Here is an 18,221-nt window from a genome sequence, read left to right on the forward strand (position 1 = left end):
TCATGGATTGGCAGTGTGAGTTAGGGAGGTGAATATATTTATGTTTTGGCACTATTTTTTTTAATAGAGTTTTCCATAACGTGAATTGTAGATTTATAGTACCTGGAAAACTCATTTTCACCTGCTGCTAATTTTGAATCGAAAGTCAAGTATTTAGGGCTAGCAATAAAGATTTTATTTTCTTGGTAATGTCTTAGGTTTAGTACATTGGCATATGTATCTTTCTAACATCACAAACGATGTAGAACTTCCTATGGGGTCAGAAAGTATTTTGACGATGCAGAAGGCACCGAAGCCAGTAGCATCAAATTGACATATTGTAAAAGGTAATGAACTGACAAAACTGCAAATAGTTAAGTTGGTAATTAGACAGCAAGTCCCTGCATCAAGTTGAACTTTAGGTCTTTTCCAAATGCACCACAGCCAATAGAAGTTGCATCACATGCCTTAACAAGCAACAATAGATTAAGTTGTTGATGACGCATAAGTGGATTCTGTTGAAATGTACTCTGTTCAGATTCCAGAACTGCAAACAAGCAATAATAGATTAAGTTGTTGATGACGCATAAGTGGATTCTGTTGATTATTCTTATGATTATGTAGTATAAAAAGGCCTTATTTATTTGAATCCTTCATCCCTGTCTAACGTGACGGCCTTTCAATTCATGCTTGATTTCCCATTGATGCTTTTTATGTGTGTCCACTGGTGATGGACATACGTCTGATGGAGTTGGTGCTGTTGGCGCTGTGACTATGTCTGATGAGGGTGGGTGGGAGCTATGGCTTCTTTAGATGAGGTTGCATTTCTTCGAGATAATATGTCTAAACTAGATGGCTCAACTAGAAATAATGGTCTGAATCCTAACCAGACTAAGTATGTCAGAATGTGTGGGCATACTTCCAAAGCTAATGTAATCTTCAAGCTCATGGTTCAGGTTCTCATGAAGTCTGGTAAGCAGGGACTAATCCTAAGATGGTTCTATGGTTTGATGATTTGAAGAGACTAACTAAGCCAAGGTGTGTTGGCATACTTCCAAGGCTTCTCTCTCCTCAAGCTCAAGCTCTTTGTGAGTTTGTTTGTTTGATGGGCAGACTGAACAATGTACTCTGTTCAGATTCTCGGATGCATGATGAAATGTTTGTGTTGCCTCTCATTCTTAGAGTTCAGTCCCATTCTGTTTCTTGGTTGCCATACATATATACAGTAAAGTATAAACCGTAGAATAAAAGGATAAACTGACTGAAGCAAAAGACAACAGACTGCACAAGAATGAATTTGAAATCCACAGTCAATGCACACTTAAGCAAGAATAGAAGAATGGAAGCCAGCCAGCTGTCGAGCTTGAAGCAAATTTAGTCTAATCTTAACACCATAAGAGTCTGATGCCTGGTAGTTAATGACATTTGAAAACCTCATTTCTGACATTTGTTTAATATTGCATGAAAGCCAAAATGGAGTAAAATGCCCATTATTGCATGATCAAACTAATGAAAGGAATGCACAAGACCATGGAAAATTTAAGAAGTACCCCTGTAGTCCATGCTTCAGGTAGGTAGGCATAAATGGTACACCACACAAATAATGACTATATTGGGGCAAAGAATTTGTGTTTACATAAAGTGTAATCGATGCTTAATGCTAGCATATCATCAATTCAAGACACCAGTAACATAAAAACTACCTTGAAGCTTACATTTGACCTTGAAAATAAGCATTTCTTATGACAGACTGTAACATGTGAAGAATACAAGACAACCACGAATGCTAACAATTAGGACATTAGACCGGCATCCCAGCAGAGACGATAGAAGCATAAAAAATGAGAGTTGCACCACCATGGCAGATACAAATGCATATTTGAAGCATCCATCGTAGACCTGTAATAGAGAAGGAAGCGGGGAATTAAGACAATGCGTAAAATAATGCAAAAATAGGCTTGAGATTCAGAATTTTGACTATCTCTCCACAAATATGTGAGCTATAACTCAAATATACTCCATAATCATGCCAAGTACTTGTTGTAGATTCATATGCTCTTCGTTCGAGATGTTATTGTTTTCTTGGTTTCTTTTTCTTTTTGTTTCGACTTTTACGATGTCAATAATCAGAAGAGCCATGAGAACAAGTGCTAAGAGAAACAATGCCACGAGTTGAGTAAGTTGGCTTATGCTAATGGATTCCATGTTATGTGAAGCGGGGAGATGTATGTCAATATCTAGGTGTAGAAGGTGGTTTTGTTTTGTAAGCAAGAAATTAGGCATTGCTTTTGCCGATTTATAAAAGAGTTCAATGTGTTTGCAAGCTGGTTTTAAGTGTGAATGGAACTGGGTTTTTGATAATATTTTACTGTACAACCAAATAAGGAAAGTCGTGCTAGATCGCGAGAGTTGAATGCGGGGTAGATTCCTGACACGTGCAGAAGTAAGTACATATACGGATTGATTTGGAATGGAGTTGAAATACTTGAAGATCAGATTGGAGGGGATATAATCCAATATGAGGAGCATTTATTGGAGCAGGCCAGTATTTAATGATCGGCATAAAACGAAAAGCTTACATTAAGTGAGAAATCGGTGCAATTAAGTGATCTATCTGACATGGGGGGCAAATGGCATATGGAATGATGTATGTGATGACAGAAGTAAATGCGAAATTAGGTGATGTATCTAACACCAGGGGCAGATCTCAAATGAAATCTTGGTGGTAGATTGGGTCCAAGCTATTCTAATAAACAATTGGCTAGACAAGACAAGTAATGAGTGTATGAAAGACATGTTAAGCCAACAGGTGTAACTAAATCCCTTTCTTATAAATCACACTACGTAATACTAGATATATTCTATTTTATTGTGACTCCATGTATAAGACTCTAATGCAGATGACTGAACTACTTACTTATGCAGGTAGCATGGTTTCTAATATACAGAAGGTCACCTTTGCAGCTATAATCATAGCTGCCCCATGTATTTTTGCAACTGCTCTCTGAGCAGTGGCAAGCTGAGAGACAGATTGATATGTGCTTCACATAAGCGTCAGTAAGAGCACTAACATGTGCTATAACATTGGCTTGTATATAGAAGGTCACCTTTGCAGCTACAATCATAGCTGTCCCATGTATTTTTGCAACTGCTCTTTGAGCAGTGGCAAGCTAAGAGACATATTGATATGTGGTTCACATAAGCGTCAGTAAGAGCACTAACATTAGCTATGATATTGGCTTGTGCTTCACAATCTAATTTTGGCCATTGTGCCCACAAGAATAGCATTTTAACCAGCCAAATTTGTTGAAGATAGCATATCTAGCTGAGGGTGAACACTACAGAAAGGCTGGGGCTAAATTAGTCACTGGATTCAGTGATTTCAAGCTTGAAATTTGAAATTGCAGACCTTGATGTAGCTAGAAATCTCTGAAAACAAATGATGTCCCCATCTTCAAGCTGCATGAGGGTGAGCAGCAGTCAGTGCACCGCTCAAGCCTATTTACTTCCCAAATGGACTCAGTTATCGAATAAACCTGTTCACGACTTACCAAAGTTTCACCATCTACTATTTTACCTACTGCCCACGGGTAGATATTAAACCTGTTCCCATAATGACCTGATTTTACCGAAGAAGCCATGGGCTGCTCACGGGAATCTTTTAGACTCAGAAACATAAGCCTAAACGCAATGTTGGGTCATGATTTTCTTGTTTAATTGCTGACACAAAGTGGAAAGGTTAGAGAACGAAGTGCAAGAAAAAAATCTGCCAGAAGATGGTACAACTAGTGTGAGTAATTATTTTAGCAATATAAAAATCGATTTATATCTATTTTGACTAACTCTCTTAGCAATATAAGTGGCAAGCTAAGAGACAGATTGATATTTGGTTCACATAAGCGTCAGTAAGAGCACTAACATGTGCTATCACATTAGCTTGTGCTTCACAATCTAATTTTGGCCCTTGTGCCCACAACAAGAGCATTTTAACCAGCCAAATTTGTTGAAGATAGCATATCTACCTGAGGGTGAACACTACAGAAAGGCTGGGGCTAAATTAGTCACTGGATTCAGTGATTTCAAGCTTGAAATTTGAAATTTGCAGACCTTGATGTAGCTAGAAATCTCTGAAAACAAATGATGTCCCCATCTTCAAGCTGCATGAGGGTGAGCAATAGTCAGTGCACCCCTCAAGCCTATTTACTTCCCAAATGGACTCAGTTATCGAATAAACCTATTCACGACTTACCAAAATTTCACCATCTACTATTTTACCTACTGCCCACGGGTAGATATTAAACCTGTTCCCATAACAACCTGCTTTTACCGAAGAAGCTATGGGCTGCTCACGGGAATCTTTTAGACTCAGAAACATAAGCCTAAACGCAATGTTGGGTCATGATTTTCTAGTTTAATTTCTGACACAAAGTGGAAAGGTTAGAGAACGAAGTGCAAGCAAAAAATCTGCCAGAAGATGGTACAACTAGTGTGAGTAATTATTTTAGCAATATAAAAATTGATTTATATTTATTGTGACTAACTCTTTTAACAATATAAAAATTGATTTATATCTATATATAAAGGCATGAGTACCTGAGTGTTGTGGCCATTACAAATTGAGAACCGTGTGCAAAAATTTAAACAACAGTTGTAGAGGCCTTCACTCCCGACTTACCCACAAAGTGCAAGAACAACAATCTGGCATAAGATACCCACAAAGTGCAAGAACAACAACTTGCCAAAAGATGGTAAAATTCATTACGGTCGTTCATTTCGTTTCTGTGAGACATTAGAAAAATATTAATTACATTGCATAAATTCAAACAGTAGTTGTAGAGGGCTTCAATGCTCACTTACCCACAAAGTGCAAAAACAACAATATAGCAGAAGATACCCACAAAGTTCAAGAACAACAATCTGGCAAAAGATGGTAGAAGTCATTACTGGTCATTTTTTTCTGTGAGACATTAGGAAAATATGAATTACATTTGCAGAAATTCAAACAGCAGTTGTAGAGGGCTTCACTCCCTACTTACCCAAAAAGTGCAACAACAAGAATCTGCCACAAGATACCCACAAAGTGGAAGAACAACAATCAACCAGAAGATGGTAGAAGTCATTACGGATCGATCGCTTCTGTGAGACAATAGACAAATATCAATTACATTTGCAGATATTCAAACAACAGTTGTACAGTGTTTCACTCCCAATTACCAGCAGGTTATCCTGTTGATTCTTAGCTTGATCCAAGAGAACAATACTTGATATCCTGAAAATCAAATGGCAACCAAGAGAACAATACTTGATATCCTGAAAATACAAGCAACAGTCGCTTATAGAACTTATTATACACAACATATAATAATGCAAAAACAAGTTCCAGGAGTTGACCTCTATATCATGCAACATGCGTAAGAAAATTCAGAAACATAAGCCTAAATGCAATGTCGAGTCATGATTTTCTTGTTTAATTGCTGACACAAAGTGGAAAGTTTTCTGCAAGTACAAAAATTTGCCAGAAGATACCCACGAAGTGCAAGAACAACAATCTGCCACGAAATGTAGAAGTTATTACGAGTTGTTTGTTTCTGTGAGACATTGTGAGACATTAGAAACACATGTATTACATTTTGCAAAAATTTAAACAGCAGTTGTAGAGGCCTTCACTCCCCACTTACCAACAAAGTGCAAGAACAACAATCTGGCATAAGATACCCACAAAGTGCAGGAACAACAACCTTCCAGAAGATGGTAGAAGTCATTACGGTTGTTCATTTCGTTTCTACGAGACATTAGAAAAACATGAATTACATTGCAGAAATTCAAAGAACAGTTGTAGAGGGCTTCAATCCCCACTTACCCACAAAGTGCAAAAACAACAATATAGCAGAAGATACGCACAAAGTTCAAGAACAACAATCTAGCAGAAGATGGTAGAAGTCATTACTGGTCGTTTTTTTTCTGTGAGACATTAGAAAAATATGAATTACATTTGTAGAAATTCAAACAGCAGTTGTAGAGGGCTTCACTCCCTACTTACCCAAAAAGTGCAACAACAACAATCTGCCACAAGATACCCACAAAGTGGAAGAACAACAATCAGCCAGAAGATGGTAGAAGTCATTATGGATCGATCGCTTCTGTGAGACATTAGACAAATATCAATTACATTTGTAGATATTCAAACAGAAGTTGTAGGGTGTTTCACTCCCAATTACCAACAGGTTATCCTGTTGATTCTTAGCTTGATGCAGCTACACTAATGGGCTTTGTACCTGCATATAGTGTAGTAGCTTGGCTAATTTCAATTTTGACACCAAAAAATAAACTAAAACCAATATTTCAAAATTAGCAGGAGTGAAAACATGAAGGAAAGAAGGTTGAACAAAATTATTACTGTCTAGAATACAAGTTCTAATTCAAATTGGATCAGTTTCAGTGAGATGGAGGGTTAAACTTTATAGGAATGGCAGACTTTCTTCTTTTTCCAAAAAGCTATAAGACTCACAGCAATGGTTGGGCCGGAACCCTACAGAAGACAGTGAGTTGGTAATTGATGGAAAGTTGTGTGCATGACAGGGACACAAGTAGCATTCAAAGGCAGTCTTTATGACTTGCACATTGGTTGAGTTGAAGGAAATACTTGATATCCTGAGAATACAAGCAGCAGTCGCTTAAAGAACTTATTATACACAACATATAATAATGCAAAAACAAGTTCCAGCAGTTGACCTCTCTATCATGCAACATGCGTAAGAAAATTCAGAAACATAAGCCTAAACGCAATGTCGACTCATGATTTTCTTGTTTAATTGCTGACACAAAGTGGAAAGGTTAGAAAAGAAACAAAATATAATTGATAATAAGCCCTGGCAAATTCCAATTTTCACACCAAAAAATCAACTAAAACCAATATTTCAAAATTAGCAGAAATAAAAAGATAAAGGAAAGAAGTCCGAACTAAATTATTAGTGTCTAGAATACAAGTTCTAATTAAAATTGGACCACTTTCAGTGAGATGGACGGTTGAACTTTATAGGAATGATAGACTTTCTTCTTTGGTGGAAAAGCTATAATACTCACAACAATAGTTGGACCGGAACCCTACAGAAGACAGTGAGTTGGTAATTGATGGAAAGTAAAGTGCATGAGAGGCACACAAGTAGCATTCAAACGCACTCTTTATGACTTGCACATTGGTTGAGTTGAAGGAAATCATGCCCACCCATTAAGTACTATGATGAATAAAGAGCAGTATTCAAGCCTAATTACTTATATTGCTCAGTACTATGATGAATAAAGAGCAGTATTCAAACCTAATTACTTATATTGCTCAGATCTTAGCTATAGAGAATTCCATAATATGTACAGGTATGAACACGTGGCCATAAACAGGTGTAAATGACTAAACACACTTACTGTAATAGGTATAGATATAAAGTACATAAGCTTAGCGGATTACATAGGTTAAGCTTAGTTAGCTCTAAGAGAATTCCATAATATGGACAAGTATGAACACGTGGCCATAAACAGATGTAAATGACTAAACACACTTACTGTAATAGGTATAGATATAAAGTACATAAGCTTAGCTGATTACATAGGTTAAGCTTAGTTAGCTTCATTACCTTGGATTCATAGAACCAGGCTACCAGTAACACAGACAAGATATAAGTGTTTTTCAGATGTAAGAGAGCTTTGATGTTGCATTAAAACACTTTCGAAAAGGTAATGTGGCTATCTAAGCTATGAAACAGGCCATTGGTTCATATCCTCTTGCTTCTCCAACTTTTTTGTCGAATCAATTAATTAACTACTAATTCATTCAAGCAAATGGTTTGTTTACATATCCCTTATGGTTTCAGACACAGGAATCAAAACGAACACATGCAAGTGTAACAAGGGTACTTTACCATGACCCTCACAACATGATATCTCAACAATGCAACAATAAAGGGATTGCTACCATTCACCTCCTTTGTCTTTTGATAGTGCAAACAAAGTTGCTGCGAGTAAAACATCTTTCCAAGAGAGCCTAATTATTACAAGAACAATAACATTAGTTGTAACCCTTAAATGTGCATCTAAAAGTGATTATAGTCACTATATACATCAACTATGTCTATGAAGCCATCTAGGAGATGAGGCACTCCTAGCGTGTGCTTCTGATTCGAGAGAAATACACCATGAAAACTGAAAAAGTCAAATCCTACAGAGGATAAAATATGTCAATCTGTATGGACAATGACATCCGAACTATCCAACAGAAAGCTGCTACGTACATGGAAATCTCGTAAACTGTATGTAACATCAGCGATGTCTTCTAGATATTTTTCATATGTCAGTCTTGTTAAGGATGGACAAAGTTCGAGCAGCAAACTGTCTTTTAGAATGCACTTGTACTGAACATTTGCCTCTGTTTGGATAATGCAATTCAATTGTAAACTGCGTCAATATGTGGTTAACTTTCTGCACGTGGAACAATTAAGTTGATCCATGAAAACTGTTGCAAATGTATCGGCGGGCAGAGAGAAATTGTTGCAGATTGTAACAAAAGGTTCTGCATGTATGTTTGCTATCGTCAACATTCCTTTAACCTGGTCCATGTTTCAGTACAGGTCTAGCGTTAGATATTGTAATAAAAATGCTAAGAGGATGTTAAATGAACGAGCATAATTTAGGAGAACAACAAATAAAGATTTATAATATATATTTTGTGCACTACAAAAGAACCTTTGTTGTTGATGCAGGTAGTTTACTAAGGTCTGCAAGTACTGTGTTCGAAGTGATGGTTGTAATGAAGGTGGATCTGCAAGTGCGTAATGATCCATGTTATTTGCCTCGGACAAGATTTCGAAACAGCATCATTATGGCTTCTTGTTTCGAAATTTGTTGTTGTATGGATTTGAAAATTGCTTGAAATGTACTAAAAAGATGAACCTGCGTTGCAAAATGTACTAGTGTTAAATGCAATTGCTTTTAAGTGAACGTTAAAAAGTTTAGATGATTTAAATGTTAAAAAGAATAGATGATTGAATTTGTATATAACGTAGATTTTCCTTTTTGAGATGGGTCGTCCTTGATAGTTAGCACATATTGACTGGTTATTTCTTTCGCAGCTATTACAAGATCGGCTATTGTGCCGGTTGCTAATGCAGTTGTCGTGCTGGTGAGCTGGTTAATATTCGTCGTCAGTACAAATCTGTATTGCATACAGATGGGTGGGATTGTTTCCAGGATTCTCTTCTCATGTAGAAAAAGTACGCACGGACAGTCTCCATGGTCATAAACTGTTTTGGGAGAGACCTTGAAATCTATGATACAAATTGCCTGGCCGACTACAAGTTTGGCTTCAATAGCAGCAATCAGGTTATGTGGTACATTCAGTGTGATTGTCATATTCCCTTTGCTATCCACTAGGTCAGCACGTAACAATTGAATTCCGTGGACTTGGTCAACCAGTGTTTTGTATATCACAAGAATCTGACCGTGAAAGATTGTTCCCATTTTCAGGCCTTTCAACTCCTGTATTGTGATCGGTGTGCATAGTTGATGCTTAGCTCCTATTTCAGATTTACTTTCCTGTTTCTGCCTGTAGAACAATATTAAAGAATCTGAATTAACATTATGTTTGTACTACAAAACTTGTAATAAAATATTTGAAGGTTATTTAGTTACTTTTTAGCAATTTTTGAGACGTTGCAAGTCTCTGAGAGACAGCATGCCTCTGGAGCAGTTACTTCTTCGTGTTGTCTTTTCATATTAGTTATCTGTTTACCAGTCTCTGAGACATTGCAAGTCTCTGAGAGAGAGAAAGCCTCTGGAGGAGTTACTTATTTATGTTGTCTTTTCATATTAGTTATCTGTACAACACGAGTACAAGTTATTAGGTCTACAAGCAAAATGTGTTCCATGTAATAATAAATCTGTGCATAACGTTATTCTATGTGTCGTTACATACCTAGATGAGTTCGCGCAGAGTGTTGCAAGGAAGCTACAAGAAATAGACTTTTAGTATGGCCATTGGAGATTGATATTGCTTGCATAACACAACATTTGTTTGAATATGAAGTTTGTTTGAATATGAAGTTTAGCAAATTGTAGAGAAACTTGTGTATCAATGCTACTTTGATTTTTCTACACGCTAAAATTAGTTTTTACTAAGGGTCATTAGAGTTGTAGTAGCGCATAGAATATGTTGTGATAAGACCAATAAGCCCATGTTACATTTATTTCACACTGTTTCATAGGCAAAGTTGTCCAGATATGGTCTATTACTGTTTTTCGGTGCGGAGATAATTTGCTTGTTATTTCATGTAAGTTTTCTATTTCCATAAATTGTACAAAGAGTTTGCTACGAGCTGTTTCTTGTTGTATGTCAATGTTGAAATCACCAACAACTAAAAAAACACAATAAGTATATGTAGTTTGCGATTTTGCTTCCTTAATTATTTGCATTATCGTGGATACTTGTTCAAATGGTGCTACATAAATGTTCATTAAACAAATTGGTCATTGAAAGTACATGTCAATTAGGTTAAGCTCTGTTTTGTTTTTGAAAAATGTCTTTGTTGCTCTAATAGGTATTTTTTTGTTTATGCAAGTAAGAATTCCATGTGTAGAATGTGCAGTGGCAAAATTGAATGATAAGAATTCTTTGACTATTGGTGGAGTGTACAAATGAGTTTCTTGAAAACAGAGAATTGTGCAAGCCCCGGAAGTGATGATTGATGCTATGTGATTCGTTCTCCACATTTCACTAGTTTCAATCCCACTTCTTCACCCCTGTGAGCATCACCCGATGCAATGAGTGCTAAGTGAACTATTCAAAAATCATGAGATATTAGTCACTTTACGACTACCTCTCATGGAAATGGTCATACTTTGAATGACTTACTTAACGCAGTTGAATCCCAAAAATGATATCTAATATAATGCACTGCGTAAATCCCCCATACTTAAATTCAAAAAGAGTCAAGGGATCTCTACCTGAATGGTTCATGAGGCACAATACTTGCTAAGGTTTTGCAAATGGGGTAGCAAGCTAAGGGGGCTTGATTGTGGGGAAAAACTCCACAGTTAAGCGCGCTTGAGCCAGAGGAGTTCTGGGATGGGTGACCTCCTGGGAAGTCCTGGTTACCGGGTGCAAGCCCCGGAAGTGATGATTGATGCTATGTGATTCGTTCTCCACATTTCACTAGTTTCAATCCCACTTCTTCACCCCTGTGAGCATCACCCGATGCAATGAGTGCTAAGTGAACTATTCAAAAATCATGAGATATTAGTCACTTTACGACTACCTCTCATGGAAATGGTCATACTTTGAATGACTTACTTAACGCAGTTGAATCCCAAAAATGATATCTAATATAATGCACTGCGTAAATCCCCCATACTTAAACAGAGAATCATATTGTCCATTAAGTCATTGTGATGAATCACGTCACTAAGATGTGCACGTAGACTACATGTGTTTAGGCTTGCAATCGATAAAACATCATTGTTAACAGATTTCTTCTTTGCGAATTCTAGTTTCCATGCACCAATTGTTTCTAGTCGTGTCATCTCATTGATTATTTTGTTTTTGACATGGAAGTTTTGTTGTGTCAATTTGTTAATCAAGTATAGTGAGTCAATAGTTCTAACACGTGATAATGCAGTGTAGACTAGACCATGTTTTGTGACACCAGTTGGGTCAAATGCAAGCTGATCCAATGTCAGCCCTTGTGTTCGGTGTATTGTTCGTGCACAGGCTAATTGGATTGGAAATTGTTTTCGAATTGTAATTTGTAATTTGTTACAAGACATTGCTAGTGATTTTGCAATTCGAAAGATTGGTGTCCAATTTGGCAATATATTTATGTCGTATAGTTGTTTGAATTTTCTTCTTTGTTGTTTCCCAATTTCTGGGTCTGAAAATTCTATCCAGACAATGTCAGGCCTGTTGTTATTAGATGAATAGGATTTGAAAATCCCTTCAGCACCATTAACCAATCCATCGTTTGTATTGAAATTTCCTGCATGTAGTTCAACTAACATGTTCTGTTTAACTGTAATTGTTGATGGCAATGAGATTGCTTTATCAAAATCAAAATAACTCGACCCAAGAAGCTCGTAGTTGTCAATTGCAATGAGCATTTTTTTCCCCCTTTGTTAGGGAAAGCATTTTCGCATTGTGAATATGGACATCTTTGTTGCGATAGAAAATGTATGGGAAAACTGGGCTTGAAGGTGGGATCCTATAGCAGTTATTGTTTACATAAGCAATATCTTCATCTGTTTGCATGTTTAATCTCATCCTATTTAGTACATCAACGAACAATGGGTCTTTTTGGCGCATGGCTGTGTGCAGTTGATAACATTTTATTTTCTCTGGCCAAAAGTCGTATGGAATTGTGTTTTTGTTGATTTTTGGGTTTTCAAAGATCAGAGAGTCTCTGACTGGGTTTTCTTGGTAAATATCGCCGGAGAATATCGTGTCAACATTACCAAAGTATGAAGTTGGTGTGTGTAAGATTTGTCGCAGGCGCTTATCAATTTGATATAGTGTTGTTGCACCAACGAGCGATGCCTCATCTATGAGGAGTACACACAATTGTTGGAAATGCTTTGATAATGTGTCCAATTTATCATTGTTTAGTGAGGGGCAATCTGCTTTGTTAAAGGGAAAATAGAATGCAGAATGCAATGTCACACCACCAGCATTAAAGGCAGCTTTGCCCGTGTATGCAACGATTATTCCTATTAGTTTTGACGGGTTATAAGGCAATGCCACATTGTGTATGCATACTAAGCATTGGAAGATTGCCTTGGCTGTGTGTGTCTTGCCTGTTCCTGCAACTCCTGTTAATAACAGGTAGATCAACTCATCTGGTCTGTACAATTTCCTTGTTATAACATCAGTAACTATGCTTGCTTGTTCTATGTTTAATTGTCGCATTAATTCATAGTACTCTACGTCTTCAAGTATATGTGGTTGTTTGACGATTTCATATGGCCTTGTAGATGGTAGAGCAAACTTCTTGATATCTTGCAGATGTTCCAAGTCATTTTTGAAGTCATAGTTTTCATATTTGTCATCTATCGATTTGTTAAATGTTATAGTTTCTGTTTCATTTGATTTCAAACTATCTATGTCAAATATTTCTTCAGTTTCTGTTTCTACTGTGTGCATTGCGTCATCTATGTCACCCCATGTAGTTGTTGTAGCAAATTTGAACTTTTGTTCATTTTGCTTGACTATTTCTTCGACCGCAAGATATGCAGCTTGCCAACTTGTGTGATGTCGCTTAATTGCAGTTTCACTTCCTCGATAGGGATAGTATAACATTAATTGCTCTGTAGAGTGATTTTCAATGTCCTTGTATTTGTTATATCTAACAGATCAAATGACATATGGTCTACTTGATTTTCTGCGTTCTTGTCCTTTCTTTGTATAACTAGATGCAAATTCTGCTAAGCATACATGTTCAATAGCGATAGGTCGGAGAGCATAGTAGTCAATAATTGATGGGCACATTATGTCTTCTGAAGCATCTGCTTCCTTTTGCAGGTCTTTTTGTCTTTTAAGAAAAAATGCACGATCATCGACAGGAGATGTGTTAATAAATAGACACTTCCGTGAACTAGAGTTTAGTGGGGGTGATAACACAATATGCACTGCTTGTTGTGTAGACATTTGTTGCAAGTTGACCAAAGCTTTCCCTAAAGAACTAATGGTATTTAGGATATCAAATTTTGTTTTCACATGATTGCCGTGTATGTTTTTAAATGTTCTTGTGAGTGTTTTATCTTCTTTTGTCATATAGGAACTGCAATACATTGCAGCTGCATATGAGTCAAGTACAAATTGGGAATCAGTGTTTGCAATCCAAATTCCTGGAATATGTTTTGCGAAGTTGTTTGTCCAGGTGTCAACTAGTTTCCTTTGCAGTAAGAGTGTTGTTCTATTTAGTGTACACTGGATAGCATGTATGTATTCATTGTGTACTAGTCCAAGGTTGGCTAAAAAGCTATCAAATGTATCATTTTCACTCTATCTTGTGCTTTTTATTGTTTCGAAGATTAGCTTTGCATGTGCTTTTGTTTTATCACTATCGAATTCAAGAGGCTCAAGTATTTTTGTTACTTTCATCGATGGTATTGGGAAATTAAATCTGCAATTAGAATTTGCACACTTCCTACAACTTTTTGTGTGACAATGGTGTTGTAGAACTCTATGTTCACTTGCAAGTAAGAGTGAATTAGTTGACAAGTAATTGTCAATGAATTGTTCGACTTCAATATTTGTATTTTGACCGTAGATTGGTGCAGATTTTATCCAAAGTAAGCCATGTTCGTGTTGACTGCCCCGGTTTTGGAATTCAATTACATAGAAGTGGTCAGTGAGCTCTCCATAATACTTGTGATCATGAGATATCAATTGATGTAATGCATCCCTCCTAGATCTATAGTAACGTACACAAGTAATAGGGTCGTTTCTTATTAATAAGCTAGGTTCATTTTCATCAAGTTCACCTGTATTTGGTCTTCTAGTGTTTTTTTTATGTCTCTCAATGCATGCATTAAAGGATCCCAAAGATGCTCCGCACTGCTAAAGGAAACAAAGAAAGTGGGCGGCCCTAGTTGTCGTATCATTGCATAGAGTTTGTTCCATATTCGCTGGTGGTAGTCAGGTGAGGTACAAATTGTTTTTAGGTCCATGTACCCAATGTCAGAATTTAAAATACGATCTAGGTTTGGTTTTGACTTAACGTCTTTTGCAACTAGTTTTCTACCTTTCAACTGCCCTTTTCTAATTCTAATCCACATTGTATTCAACACCTGATTTATGATAATGTGAATTTCTTTATAGAACAGGTTTGTAGTATGATAAGCAAAATCGTGGTTTTTATGCAGCACCTCCCAGTGGCAAATATTTTGATATGTAAAGTTTTTGGAGATGTCAGCTGGGCATTTGTTGCCATAGAAAAGCGATGGGAAACTCATTTCTTCTGAGTACTTATCTTTGAAGATTCCTAATGGCATGTATCCGGCAGCAGGTGCAATGTTAATTTGTTTATTTACAAGGTCATGGACAATGTGTGCATCAATGAATCCATGGACCAATGTTTTTGTCGTTGGTTCATCGTTGTCTTGGTTATCGTGTTCGCTATCTTCAGCATCAGTTGAACTTTGATATGCCTCTTGGTTTTGTAGGAATGCCTCTTTCTAATTGTCATTTATGGTAGCATTCTCGAGCTTGTAAAGCATCCTTTTGCATAATTGTTTTAATGCTTTCATCACTTTTTGAACTCGAACTCGACCAAATGCATAAGCACTTTTGAATCTTAAACTCTTTTTGAGAACAACGGAAACTGTGTCAGTGTCTTTTATAGTTCGAGGCAATGCAGATTGAATTATGGAAATGTTAGTGGGGACATTGATGACTCCTCCAGTTAAGCCTAGTTGCGACTTCTTATGTCGATGGCCCATTTCTTTTATTTGCAAGAAGGGCAATCTTAATGCAACTAGTCTTTCTTCTAGTTCAGTGAGTTCTGTGAGTGTTCTAGTTCCATTGTTTCTTCTTATCTGTCCAAGAACTTCATATTTAGCAATTGTTTCATGTTCAATTGCTTTTTTGCAGTGCTTACAAATGTAGCAATTTTCAACACGAGATTTAACATTCTCGAAACTAGTTGATAGTTTCCTAATGTTATTTTGTTTTGCTTGACTTTCTTGTTTCACAAAGAAGATGTCTCTTTTTAAAAACGTTGTTTCACATGATGAACAATTGAAAATAGGTGTGTCAATTACTTTTCTTTGATATATTTGATCAAACTCTGGTAATTCTGTTAATTTGTTCATTGATCTTGATTGAATCGATAGGCCTGATTTTCCTGCTTTCTTTGATTGTGCTGAAAGATCCTTTGATGTTGTTGCAAAAGGATTGTAGTCCACGTTTTCTATGACTATTTCTTGTTTCATTGTTATTGTGTTGAATGCAAGTCTTATTTTCCGCGTTTCGATTTTGTCCGGATAATGCCTTTAAGCGAACACAAAGATAAACTTTTTTCCTCTTTGCCTAATGGACAAGGAATTACAATTTCTGTTTGTGCGTTGTTTCTAATATGGTTTTTCATGTTTCTAAGTGATCGAAATCTCAGTGTCTCCGATTTTCCTGATTTCTTTGATTGTTTTGATAGATCCTTTGATCTTGTTGCAAATGGATTGTAGTCCACGTTTTCTATGACTATTTCTTGTTTCAATGTTGTTGAATTGAATGCAAGTCTTATCTTCTATGTTTTCAATTTTTTCCGAATAATGCCTTTAAGAAAACACAAAGATAGACTTTCTGACTGTTTGTCTAATGGACAAGAAGTTATAATTTATGTTTGTGCGTTGCTTCTAATATGTTTTTTCAAGCTTCTAAGTAATCGAAATCTCAGTGTGTCACTAACATCTTCTGTGTGCGGTGTGTCACAAACATCTTCTGTGTTGTCTAGAACTACTTGTTGTTCCATTGTACTTTTGTTATATTGAATGCCTATGTTTTTCCTTTTCAAATTTTTCTGAGCAATGTCCTTAAGAACATGCAAAGAAACACTTCTCTTGTGCTTGTTTAAGTGACAAGATGGTTTTAATTTAGCTTCAATAAATTGACATTTTGTCTCAGGTTGCGGTTCAGTATTGTTCTTTGAGGTATCGGTTTGTTGTTGGAAGGTACAACCAATTGTAGGCTGCCTATGAACCAAAGGCTCGAAGTGCCCATTCAGAGGATCCTCGTCATGGAACAATATGTCACGAGTATTTGTTGTAAGACTTGAATTGAAGTGCAAATACACTCTCATCTTTGTTTTGGACCAAACCCTAATTGGAATTTTCATCCAGTTTGAGAGCCAATGGATGCAGAAAATATCTCCCCGTAGACCTCTAGATGCTAGGGGTATATTGTTTGAGGCAGATCTAGCCATTTTGTCTAAATAGATTTCACGGTTGCTAATGTTATGCATTTCTTTAAGTGAGGCTTCATGCAGTTCATGTTCATAAGAAAAATGGCCTCACTATCTTGTTTTTCGAGACAGTCTCTAAAATATTCTATTATTCCCTTCCTTAGCTCTACTGATGTGTATCGGAAATCTAGAAAAAGTTCTAAACTATCGAATAAACATTCTCCAATTAGATATGAGAAATTGTCCACACGAAATAAGTGATGCTTTTGCAATACTAATTGCAACTTGTGTTTCTCAGATAGAACTACTTGTTGTTCCATTGTACTTTTGTTATATTGAATGCCTATGTTTTGCCTTTTCAAATTTTTCAGAGCAATATCCTTAAGCACATGCAAATATACACTTCTCTTGTGCTTGTTTAAGTGACAAGATGGTTTTAATTTAGCTTCAATAGATTGACATTTTGTCTCAGGTTGCGGTTCAGTATTGTTCTTTGAGGTATCGGTTTGTTGTTAGAAGGTACAACCAATTGTAGGCTCCCTATGAACCAAAGGCTCGAGGTGACCATTCAGAGGATCCTCATCATGGAACAATATGTCACGAGTATTTGTTGTAAGAATTGAATTGAAGTGCAAATACACTCTCATCTTTGTTTTGGACCAAACCCTGATTGGAATTTTCAGCCAGTTTGAGAGCCAATGGATGCAGAAAATATCTCCCCGTAGACCTCTAGATGCTAGGGGTATATTGTTTGAGGCAGATCTAGCCATTTTGCCTAAATAGATTTCACGGTTGCTAATGTTTTGTATTTCTTTAAGTGAGGCTTCATGCAGTTCATGTTCATAAGACAAAATTGCCTCACTATCTTGTTTTTCGAGACAGTCTCTAAAATATTCTATTGTTCCCTTCCTTAGCTCTACTCATGTGTGAAAAGTTCTAAACTATCGAATAAACAGTCTCCAATTAGATATGAGAAATTGTCCACATGAAATAAGTGATGCTTTTGCAATACTAATTGCAACTTGTGTTTCTCAGACATAGGTGACATGATGACGACTAAGTGTTCGATGCAATATTATGTTTACTGATGCAATGCAATTACAAGTCACAGAATCATAATAGCAAGTTGAACAATGAAAATGAATATAAACACGAAGTGATTGTGTGTACCTTTGGCACTGCAAATGTCTACTAAGCTGCGCAGACTGCTTATGTCAGGTAGCATCCAATGCACAGTTTTGATACCGAAGTTCAAAATATGACTTCCAAGATAAAAAAGAACCTATTATACATTAAGATCAGCCATTGTAA

General features: G+C 36.6%; 1 pseudogene; it reads right to left on the reverse strand.

The window, feature by feature from the left end:
* Nucleotides 1-365: 365 nt before the first annotated feature.
* The window catches only part of LOC149208666 (uncharacterized), a 38,040-nt pseudogene continuing 20,184 nt past the window's right edge, over nucleotides 366-18,221 (reverse strand).

The sequence above is a fragment of the Pinus tabuliformis genome, chromosome 1_2 (assembly GCF_031772625.1).
Source record: "Pinus tabuliformis cultivar Carrire ecotype Pingquan chromosome 1_2, CPIR1, whole genome shotgun sequence".
Taxonomy (NCBI): Eukaryota; Viridiplantae; Streptophyta; class Pinopsida; order Pinales; family Pinaceae; genus Pinus; species Pinus tabuliformis.